The sequence below is a fragment of the Hemitrygon akajei genome, chromosome 22, assembly GCF_048418815.1.
Source record: "Hemitrygon akajei chromosome 22, sHemAka1.3, whole genome shotgun sequence".
Taxonomy (NCBI): domain Eukaryota; kingdom Metazoa; phylum Chordata; class Chondrichthyes; order Myliobatiformes; family Dasyatidae; genus Hemitrygon; species Hemitrygon akajei.
In genome coordinates, this window is record NC_133145.1 from 3,789,721 (window position 1) to 3,801,925 (window position 12,205).

Here is a 12,205-nt window from a genome sequence, read left to right on the forward strand (position 1 = left end):
TCATTCCTCCCTCTGTCCCCTCACTCCTTCATCTCATTCCTCCCTCCGTCCCCTCACTCCAGTTCATCTCATTCCTCCCTCCGTCCCCTCATTCCATTTCATCTCATTCCTTCCTCCGTCCCCTCACTCCATTTCATCTCATTCCTCCCTCCGTCCCCTCACTCCAGTTCATCTCATTCCTCCCTCCACCCCCTCACTCCATTTCATCTCATTCCTCCCTCTGTCCCCTCACTCCGTTTAATCTCATTCCTCCCTCCGTCCCCTCACTCCATTTCATCTCATTCCTCCCTCCGTCCCCTCACTCCAGTTCATCTCATTCCTCCCTCCGTCCCCTCACTCCATTTCATCTCATTCTTCCCTCCGTCCCCTCTCTCCAGTTAATCTCATTCCTCCCTCCGTCCCCTCACTCCATTTCATCTCATTCCTCCCTCCGTCCCCTCACTCCATTTCATCTCATTCCTCCCTCCGTCCCCTCACTCCAGTTCATCTCATTCCTCCCTCCACCCCCTCACTCCATTTCATCTCATTCCTCCCTCCGCCCCCTCACTCCATTTCATCTCATTCCTCCCTCCGCCCCCTCACTCCAGTTCATCTCATTCCTCCCTCCGCCCCCTCACTCCAGTTCATCTCATTCCTCCCTCTGTCCCCTCACTCCAGTTCATCTCATTCCTCCCTCCGTCCCCTCACTCCATTCCATCTCATCCCTCCCTCCATCCCCTCACTCCATCTCATTCCTCCCTCCGTCCCCTCACTCCAGTTCATCTCATTCCTCCCTCCGTCCCCTCACTCCATTTCATCTCATTCCTCCCTCCGTCCCCTCACGCCATTTCATCTCATTCCCCCCTCCGTCCCCTCACTCCATTTCATCTCATTCCCCCCTCCGTCCCCTCACTCCAGTTCATCTCATTCCCCCCTCCGTCCCCTCACTCCATTTCATCTCATTCCTCCCTCCGTCCCCTCACTCCATTTCATCTCATTCCTCCCTCCGTCCCCTCACTTTAGTTCATCTCATTCCTCACTCCGTCCCCTCACTCCAGTTCATCTCATTCCTCCCTCCGTCCCCTCACTCCATTTCATCTCATTCCTCCCTCCGTCCCCTCACTCCAGTTCATCTCATTCCTCCCTCCGTCCCCTCACTCCATTTCATCTCATTCCTCCCTCCGTCCCCTCACTCCATTTCATCTCATTCCTCCCTCCGTCCCCTCACTCCAGTTCATCTCATTCCTCCCTCCGTCCCCTCACTCCATTTCATCTCATTCCTCCCTCCGTCCCCTCACTCCATTTCATCTCATTCCTCCCTCCGTCCCCTCACTCCATTCCATCTCATCCCTCCCTCCGTCCCCTCACTCCATCTCATTCCTCCCTTCGTCCCCTCACTCCAGTTCATCTCATTCCTCCCTCCGTCCCCTCACTCCATTTCATCTCATTCCTCCCTCCGTCCCCTCACGCCATTTCATCTCATTCCCCCCTCCGTCCCCTCACTCCAGTTCATCTCATTCCCCCCTCCGTCCCCTCACTCCATTTCATCTCATTCCTCCCTCTGTCCCCTCACTCCATTTCATCTCATTCCCTCCGTCCCCTCACTTTAGTTCATCTCATTCCTCCCTCCGTCCCCTCACTCCAGTTCATCTCATTCCTCCCTCCGTCCCCTCACTCCATTTCATCTCATTCCTCCCTCCGTCCCCTCACTCCAGTTCATCTCATTCCTCCCTCCACCCCCTCACTCCATTTCATCTCATTCCTCCCTCCGCCCCCTCACTCCATTTCATCTCATTCCTCCCTCCGCCCCCTCACTCCAGTTCATCTCATTCCTCCCTCCGTCCCCTCACTCCATTTCATCTCATTCCTCCCTCTGTCCCCTCACTCCATTTCATCTCATTCCTCCCTCCGTCCCCTCACTCCATTTAATCAAATTCCTCCCTCCGTCCCTTCACTCCATTTCATCTCATTCCTCCCTCTGTCCCCTCACTCCAGTTCATCTCATTCCTCCCTCCGTCCCCTCACTCCATTTCATCTCATTCCTCCCTCCGTCCCCTTACTCCTGTTCATCTCATTCCTCCCTCTGTCCCCTCACTCCTTCATCTCATTCCTCCCTCCGTCCCCTCACTCCAGTTCATCTCATTCCTCCCTCCGTCCCCTCATTCCATTTCATCTCATTCCTCCCTCCGTCCCCTCACTCCATTTCATCTCATTCCTCCCTCCGTCCCCTCACTCCAGTTCATCTCATTCCTCCCTCCACCCCCTCACTCCATTTCATCTCATTCCTCCCTCTGTCCCCTCACTCCGTTTAATCTCATTCCTCCCTCCGTCCCCTCACTGCATTTCATCTCATTCCTCCCTCCGTCCCCTCACTCCAGTTCATCTCATTCCTCCCTCCGTCCCCTCACTCCATTTCATCTAATTCTTCCCTCCGTCCCCTCTCTCCAGTTAATCTCATTCCTCCCTCCGTCCCCTCACTCCATTTCATCTCATTCCTCCCTCCGTCCCCTCACTCCATTTCATCTCATTCCTCCCTCCGTCCCCTCACTCCAGTTCATCTCATTCCTCCCTCCACCCCCTCACTCCATTTCATCTCATTCCTCCCTCCGCCCCCTCACTCCATTTCATCTCATTCCTCCCTCCGCCCCCTCACTCCAGTTCATCTCATTCCTCCCTCCGCCCCCTCACTCCAGTTCATCTCATTCCTCCCTCCGTCCCCTCACTCCAGTTCATCTCATTCCTCCCTCCGTCCCCTCACTCCATTCCATCTCATCCCTCCCTCCGTCCCCTCACTCCATCTCATTCCTCCCTCCGTCCCCTCACTCCAGTTCATCTCATTCCTCCCTCCGTCCCCTCACTCCATTTCATCTCATTCCTCCCTCCGTCCCCTCACGCCATTTCATCTCATTCCCCCCTCCGTCCCCTCACTCCATTTCATCTCATTCCCCCCTCCGTCCCCTCACTCCAGTTCATCTCATTCCCCCCTCCGTCCCCTCACTCCATTTCATCTCATTCCTCCCTCCGTCCCCTCACTCCATTTCATCTCATTCCTCCCTCCGTCCCCTCACTTTAGTTCATCTCATTCCTCCCTCCGTCCCCTCACTCCAGTTCATCTCATTCCTCCCTCCGTCCCCTCACTCCATTTCATCTCATTCCTCCCTCCGTCCCCTCACTCCAGTTCATCTCATTCCTCCCTCCGTCCCCTCACTCCATTTCATCTCATTCCTCTCTCCGTCCCCTCACTCCAGTTCATCTCATTCCTCCCTCCGTCCCCTCACTCCATTTCATCTCATTCCTCCCTCCGTCCCCTCACTCCAGTTCATCTCATTCCTCCCTCCGTCCCCTCACTCCATTTCATCTCATTCCTCCCTCCGTCCCCTCACTCCATTTCATCTCATTCCTCCCTCCGTCCCCTCACTCCATTCCATCTCATCCCTCCCTCCGTCCCCTCACTCCATCTCATTCCTCCCTTCGTCCCCTCACTCCAGTTCATCTCATTCCTCCCTCCGTCCCCTCACTCCATTTCATCTCATTCCTCCCTCCGTCCCCTCACGCCATTTCATCTCATTCCCCCCTCCGTCCCCTCACTCCAGTTCATCTCATTCCCCCCTCCGTCCCCTCACTTTAGTTCATCTCATTCCTCCCTCCGTCCCCTCACTCCAGTTCATCTCATTCCTCCCTCCGTCCCCTCACTCCATTTCATCTCATTCCTTCCTCCGTCCCCTCACTCCAGTTCATCTCATTCCTCCCTCCGTCCCCTCACTCCAGTTCATCTCATTCCTCCCTCCACCCCCTCACTCCATTTCATCTCATTCCTCCCTCCGCCCCCTCACTCCATTTCATCTCATTCCTCCCTCCGCCCCCTCACTCCAGTTCATCTCATTCCTCCCTCCGCCCCCTCACTCCAGTTCATCTCATTCCTCCCTCCGTCCCCTCACTCCAGTTCATCTCATTCCTCCCTCCGTCCCCTCACTCCATTCCATCTCATCCCTCCCTCCGTCCCCTCACTCCATCTCATTCCTCCCTCCGTCCCCTCACTCCATCTCATTCCTCCCTCCGTCCCCTCACTCCAGTTCATCTCATTCCTCCCTCCGTCCCCTCACTCCATTTCATCTCATTCCTCCCTCCGTCCCCTCACGCCATTTCATCTCATTCCCCCCTCCGTCCCCTCACTCCATTTCATCTCATTCCCCCCTCCGTCCCCTCACTCCAGTTCATCTCATTCCCCCTCCGTCCCCTCACTCCATTTCATCTCATTCCTCCCTCCGTCCCCTCACTCCATTTCATCTCATTCCTCCCTCCGTCCCCTCACTTTAGTTCATCTCATTCCTCCCTCCGTCCCCTCACTCCAGTTCATCTCATTCCTCCCTCCGTCCCCTCACTCCATTTCATCTCATTCCTCCCTCCGTCCCCTCACTCCAGTTCATCTCATTCCTCCCTCCGTCCCCTCACTCCATTTCATCTCATTCCTCTCTCCGTCCCCTCACTCCAGTTCATCTCATTCCTCCCTCCGTCCCCTCACTCCATTTCATCTCATTCCTCCCTCCGTCCCCTCACTCCAGTTCATCTCATTCCTCCCTCCGTCCCCTCACTCCATTTCATCTCATTCCTCCCTCCGTCCCCTCACTCCATTTCATCTCATTCCTCCCTCCGTCCCCTCACTCCATTCCATCTCATCCCTCCCTCCGTCCCCTCACTCCATCTCATTCCTCCCTTCGTCCCCTCACTCCAGTTCATCTCATTCCTCCCTCCGTCCCCTCACTCCATTTCATCTCATTCCTCCCTCCGTCCCCTCACGCCATTTCATCTCATTCCCCCCTCCGTCCCCTCACTCCAGTTCATCTCATTCCCCCCTCCGTCCCCTCACTCCATTTCATCTCATTCCTCCCTCCATCCCCTCACTCCATTTCATCTCATTCCCTCCGTCCCCTCACTTTAGTTCATCTCATTCCTCCCTCCGTCCCCTCACTCCAGTTCATCTCATTCCTCCCTCCGTCCCCTCACTCCATTTCATCTCATTCCTTCCTCCGTCCCCTCACTCCAGTTCATCTCATTCCTCCCTCCGTCCCCTCACTCCATTTCATCTCATTCCTCCCTCCGTCCCCTCACTCCAGTTCATCTCATTCCTCCCTCCATCCCCTCACTCTATCCCGCACCAACAACTTAGCTCCTCCATCCACTCTCTAACCTCACTGTACTTCCTATACCTTATGCCCCATCCCCATCCAACTATAATCCCTTCAAAAGTCACCCCACATCTCACCCCCAAGCACAATGCCCACATCTCACACCCCACACCCCCAAACTTAATCCCCACATCTCACACCTCACTCCGACCATAGTCCTCATATCCCACACCTCAATCCCAATGGTGTCAAGTTAGGAAAAGGGGAAGTACATCAAGATCTAAGTGTTCTTGTACATCAGTCACTGAAAGTAAGCATGCAGGCAGTGAAGAAAGCTAATGGCATGTTGGCCTTTATAACAAGGGGAGTTGAGTATAGGAGCAAAGAGGTCCTTCTGCAGTTGTACAGGGCCCTGGTGAGACCCCACCTGGAGTATTGTGTGCAGTTTTGGTCTCCAAATTTGAGGAAGGACATTCTTGCTATTGAAGGAGTGCAGCGTAGGTTCACGAGGTTAATTCCCGGGATGGCGGGACTGTTGAAAGTTTGGAGCGACTGGACTTGTATACACTGGAATTTAGAAGGATGAGAAGGGATCTGATTGAAACATATAAGATTATTAAGGGATTGGACAAGCTAGAGGCAGGAAACATGTTCCCGATGTTGGGGAAGTCCAGAACCAGAGGCCACAGTTTAAGAATAAAGGGTAGGCCATTTAGAACGTAGTTCAGGAAAAACTTTCTCACCCAGAGAGTTGTGGATCTATGGAATGCTCTGCCTCAGAAGGCAGTGGAGGCCAATTCTCTGGATGCTTTCAAGAAAGAGAGCTCTTAAAGATAGTGGAGTCAAGGGATATGGGGAGAAGGCAGGAACGGGGTACTGATTGTGGATGATTAGCCATGATCATATTGAATGGCGGTGCTGGCTCGAAAGGCCAAATGGCCTACTCCTGCACCTATTATCTATTGTCTATAACTAAAATACATAATCTCAAAACCACAATCCCCAGATATACCCCAGGCTACTGTAGGAGGCGAGGGAGGAGATTGCCGAGCTTCTGGCAATGTTCTTTGCATCATCAATAGGGATGGGAGAGGTTCCGGAGGATTGGAGGGTTGCAGATGTTGTTCCTTTATTCAAGAAAGGGAGTAGAGATAGCCCAGGAAATTATAGACCAGTGAGTCTTACTTCAGTGGTTGGTAAGTTGATGGAGAAGATCCCAAGAGGCAGGATTTATGAACATTTAGAGAGATATAATATGATTAGGAATAGTCAGCATGGCTTTGTCAAAGGCAGGTCATGCCTTATGAGCCTGATGAATTTTTTGAGGATGTGACTAAATACATTGATGAAGGTAGAGTAGTAGATGCAGTGTATATGGATTTCAGCAAGGCATTTGATAAGGTACCCCATGCAAGACTTATTGAGAAAGTAAGGAGGCAAGGGGACCTTGCTTTGTCGATCCAGAATTGGCTTGCTCACAGAAGGCAAAGAGTGGTTGTAAACAGATCATATTCTGCATGGAGGTCGGTGGCCAATGGTGTGCCTCAGGGATCTGTTCTGGGACCCTTACTCTTCATTATTTTTATAAATGACCTGGATAAGGAAGTGGAGGGATGGGTTAGTAAATTTGCTGATGACACAAAGGTTGGAGGTGTTGTGGATAGTGTGGAGGGCTGTCAGAGGTTACAGCGGGACATTGATAGGATGCAAAACTGGGCTGAGAAGTGGCAGATGGAGTTCAACCCAGATAAATGTGAAGTGGTTCATTCTGGTAGGTCAAATATGATGGCAGAATATAATTTTAATGGTAAGACTCTTGGCAGTGTGGAGGATCAGAGGGATCTTGGGGTCCGAGTCCATAGGACACTCAAAGCTGCTGCGCTGGTTGACTCTGTGGTTAAGAAGGTGTACAGTGCTTTAGCCTTCATCAACAGTGGGATTGAGTTTAAAAGCCAAGAGGTAATGTTACAGCTATATAGGACCCTGGTCAGACCCCACTTGGAGTACTGTGATCAGTTCTGATCACCTCACTACAGGAAAGACATGGAAACTATCGAAAGGATGCAAAGGAGATTTATAAGGAAGTTGCCTGGATTGGGAAGCATGCCTAATGAGAACAGAAACATAGAAAACCTACAGTACTATACAGGCCCTTCGGCCCACAATGCTGTGCCAAACATTTACTTACTTTAGAAATTTCCTAGGGTTACCCTTAGCCCTCTATTTTTCTAAGCTCCATGTACCAATCCAGGAGTCTCTTAAAAGACCCTATCGTATCGACCTCCACCACCGTCACCAGCAGCCCATTCCATGCACTCACCACTTTCTGCATAAAACACTTAACCCTGACATCCCTTCTGTGCCTACTTCCAAGCATCTTAAAACTGTGTTCTCGTGTCAGCCATTTCAGCTCTGGGAAAAAGCCTCTGACTATCCACGTGATCAATACCTCTCATCATCTTATACACCTCAACCAGGTCACCTCTCATCCTCCATTGCTCCAAGGAGAAGAGGCCGAGTTCACTCAACCTATTTGCATGAGGCATGTTCCCCAATCCAGGCAACATCCTTGGCTCCTCTGCACCCTTCCACTGGTTTCCACATCCTTCCTGTAGTGAGGCGACCAGAACTGAGCACAGTACTCCAAGTGGGGTCTGACCAGGGTCCTATATAGCTGCAACATTACCTCTCAGCTCCTAAATTCAATTCCACGATTGATGAAGGCCAATACACCATACGCCTTCTTAACCACAGAGTTAACCTGTGCATCAGCTTTGAGTGTCCTATGGACTCGGACCACAAGATCCCTCTGATCCCTCACGCTGCCAAAAGTCTTACCATCAATACAATATTCTGCCATCATTTTTGACCTACCAAAATGAATCATCTCACATTTATTGGGGCTGAACTCCATCTGCCACTTCTCAGCCCAGTTTTGCATCCTATCAATGTCCTGCTGTAACATCTGACAGCCCTTCACACTATCCACGACACCCACAACCTTTGTGTCAATAGGTTGGATGAACTTGGCCTTTTCTACTTGGAGCAACGGAGGATGAGGTGAATACTGCACAGGACCAAAAGAAGCTACAGAGGATTGTAAATTTAGTTGGCTCCATCTTGGGCACTAGCCTACAAAGTACCTAGGACATCTTCAAGGAGCAGCACCTCAGAAAGACTGTGTCCATTATTAAGGACATCCAGCACCCAGGGCATGCCCTTTTCTCACTGTTACCATCAGGGAGGAGGTACAGAAGCCTGAAGGCACACTGAGTGTGATTCAGGAACAGCTTCTTCCTCTGCCATCCGATTCCTAATTGGACATTGAAGCTTTGGACACTACCTCACTTTTTTAATATACAGTATTTCTGTTTTTGCACATTAAAAAAAAAAATCTATTCAATATATGTAATTGATTTATTTGTTTATTATTATTATTATTATTATTATTATTATTATTTATTATTATCTTTCTCTCACTGCTGGATTATGCATTGCATTGAACTGCTGTTGCTAAATTAACAAATCTCACGTCACATGCCTGTGATAATAAACCTGATTCTGATTCAGAATTCCCACATCTCACACCTCCTCCCCAACCATAATCCCCATGTCACGCCTCACCCCAACAATAATCCCCATATCTCACCTCACTCCATCATCCCAACATCTCACAACTCATCCCCAAACATAATCTCCACATCTCACCCCCAATCTAACCACAATAACAGATCATTCCTCACAACACCAACTATCAATGCCACATGGCACACCTCATCCCCATCATAAATCCCACATCTCACTCCTCAGCACCAACCACCATGGCAGATCTCTTCCCACAACCCAATCATCAAAGCCACATCTCACAACTCCTCCCCAACCATCATCCCAAATCTCTCATTTTACCCTAACCATAATCCCAGCATCTCATAACTCAACCCCAACCATAATCACCACATCTCACACATCACTCCAACCCTCATCAGCATATCTGACACCGCATCCCAACCATTATCCCCACATCTGACACCTTACTCCAACCATCATCCCCACCTGTCACACCTCACCCACTCATCATTCCCACAACTGAAACCTCATTACAACCATACTCCCCACAACTCACAATTTATCCCCAACTGGAGCCCCCAGATCTCACACCTCATCCCTAACCATCATCCCCACATCACACATCTGACCCCAACTATAACGCACACATCTCACACCGCACCCCAACAATAATCATGACATCTCACAGCTCACCGCATCATCCCCACTTCTCACAACTCATCCCCACCCATCATCCCAAACTCACATCTCAGCCCAACCATCATCACAACATCAAACAGCACACCAAAACCAAAATCCCAACATATGAAACATCATCCAACCATAATCACCACATCTCATATCTCATCCGAACTGCAATCGCCACAGCTCACAACTCTTCAAATCCATCATCCCCAATCTCACATCTCACCCCAACCATAAACTCGACATCTCACATCTCAAGCAACCATCCTCCCCACAACTCACAACTCATCCTGAACCTTAATCCCCACATCTCACACGTCAACCACAACAACAATACCAGATCTCTCCCCACAACCCCATCCATCAACATGGTATCTCACACCTCATCCCAACCATAATCCCCACATCTCACAGTTCACCCCAACCATAATCCCCACATCTCAAACCCCGCTCCGACCATAATCCCCACATCTCACAGCTCATCCCAACCATAATCCCCACATCTCACAGCTCATCCCAACCATAATCCCCACATCTCACAGTTCAGCCCAACAATAATCCCCACATCTCACAGCTCATCCCAAACATAATCCCCACATCTCACAGCTCATCCCAACCATAATCCCCACATCTCACAGTTCACCCCAACCATAATCCCCACATCTCAAACCCCGCTCCGACCATAATCCCCACATCACACAGTTTATCCCAACCATAATCCCCACATCTCACAGCTCATCCCGACCATAATCCCCACATCTCACTGTTCAGCCCAACCATAATCCCCACATCTCACAGCTCACCCCAACCATAATCCCCACATCTCACAGTTCACCCCAACCATAATCTCCACATGCACAGTTCATCCCAACCATAATCCCCACATCTCACAGTTCATCCCAACCATAATCTCCACATCTCACAGCTCATCCCAACCATAATCCCCACATCTCACAGCTCATCCCAACCATAATCCCCACATCTCACAGTTCATCCCAACCATAATCCCCACATCTCACACCTCATCCCAACCATAATCCCCACATCTCACAGTTCATCCCAACCATAATCCCCACATCTCACAGTTCATCCCAAACATAATCCCCACATCTCACACCTCATCCCAACCATAATCCCCACATCTCACAGTTCATCCCAACCATAATCCCCACATCTCACAGTTCACCCCAACCATAATCCCCACATCTCAAACCCCGCTCCGACCATAATCCCCACATCACACAGTTTATCCCAACCATAATCCCCACATCTCACAGCTCATCCCGACCATAATCCCCACATCTCACAGTTCAGCCCAACCATAATCCCCACATCTCACAGCTCACCCCAACCATAATCCCCACATCTCACAGTTCACCCCAACCATAATCTCCACATGCACAGTTCATCCCAACCATAATCCCCACATCTCACAGTTCAACCCAACCATAATCTCCACATCTCACAGTTCAGCCCAACCATAATCTCCACATCTCACAGCTCATCCCAACCATAATCCCCACATCTCACAGCTCATCCCAACCATAATCCCCACATCTCACAGTTCATCCCAACCATAATCCCCACATCTCACACCTCATCCCAACAATAATCCCCACATCTCACAGTTCATCCCAACCATAATCCCCACATCTCACAGTTCATCCCAACCATAATCCCCACATCTCACAGCTCATCCCAACCATAATCCCCACATCTCACAGTTCATCCCAACCATAATCCCCACATCTCACAGTTCATCCCAGCCACAATCGCCACGTCTCACAGTTCATCCCAACCATAATCCCCACATCTCTCAGCTCACCCCAACCATAATCCCCACATCTCAAAGCTCATCCCAACAATAATCTTCACATCTCAGAGCTCATCCCAGCCACAATCGCCACATCTCACATCTCAAGCACCCATCCTCCCCACAACTCACAACTCATCCCGAACCTTAATACCCACATCTCACAAGTCAACCACAACAACAATACCAGATCTCTCCCCACAACCCAATCCATCAACATGGTATCTCACACCTCATCCCAAACATAATCCCCACATCTCACAGTTCACCCCAACCATAATCCCCACATCTCAAACCCCGCTCCGACCATAATCCCCACATCTCACAGTTCATCCCAACCATAATCCCCACATCTCACAGCTCATCCCAACCATAATCCCCACATCTCACAGCTCACCCCAACCATAATCCCCACATCTCACAGCTAACCCCAACCATAATCTCCACATGCACAGTTCATCCCAACCATAATCCCCACATCTCACAGTACATCCCAACCATAATCCCCACATCTCACAGTTCACCCCAACCATAATCTCCACATGCACAGTTCATCCCAACCATAATCCCCACATCTCACAGCTCATCCCAACCATAATCCCCACATCTCACAGTTCACCCCAACCATAATCCCCACATCTCACAGCTCACCCCAACCATAATCCCCACATCTCACAGATAACCCCAACCATAATCTCCACATGCACAGTTCATCCCAACCATAATCCCCACATCTCACAGTACATCCCAACCATAATCCCCACATCTCACAGTTCACCCCAACCATAATCTCCACATGCACAGTTCATCCCAACCATAATCCCCACATCTCACAGCTCATCCCAACCATAATCCCCACATCTCACAGTTCAGCCCAACCATAATCCCCACATCTCACAGCTCACCCCAACCATAATCCCCACATCTCACAGCTAACCACAACCATAATCTCCACATGCACAGTTCATCCCAACCATAATCCCCACATCTCACAGTACATCCCAACCATAATCCCCACATCTCACAGTTCACCACA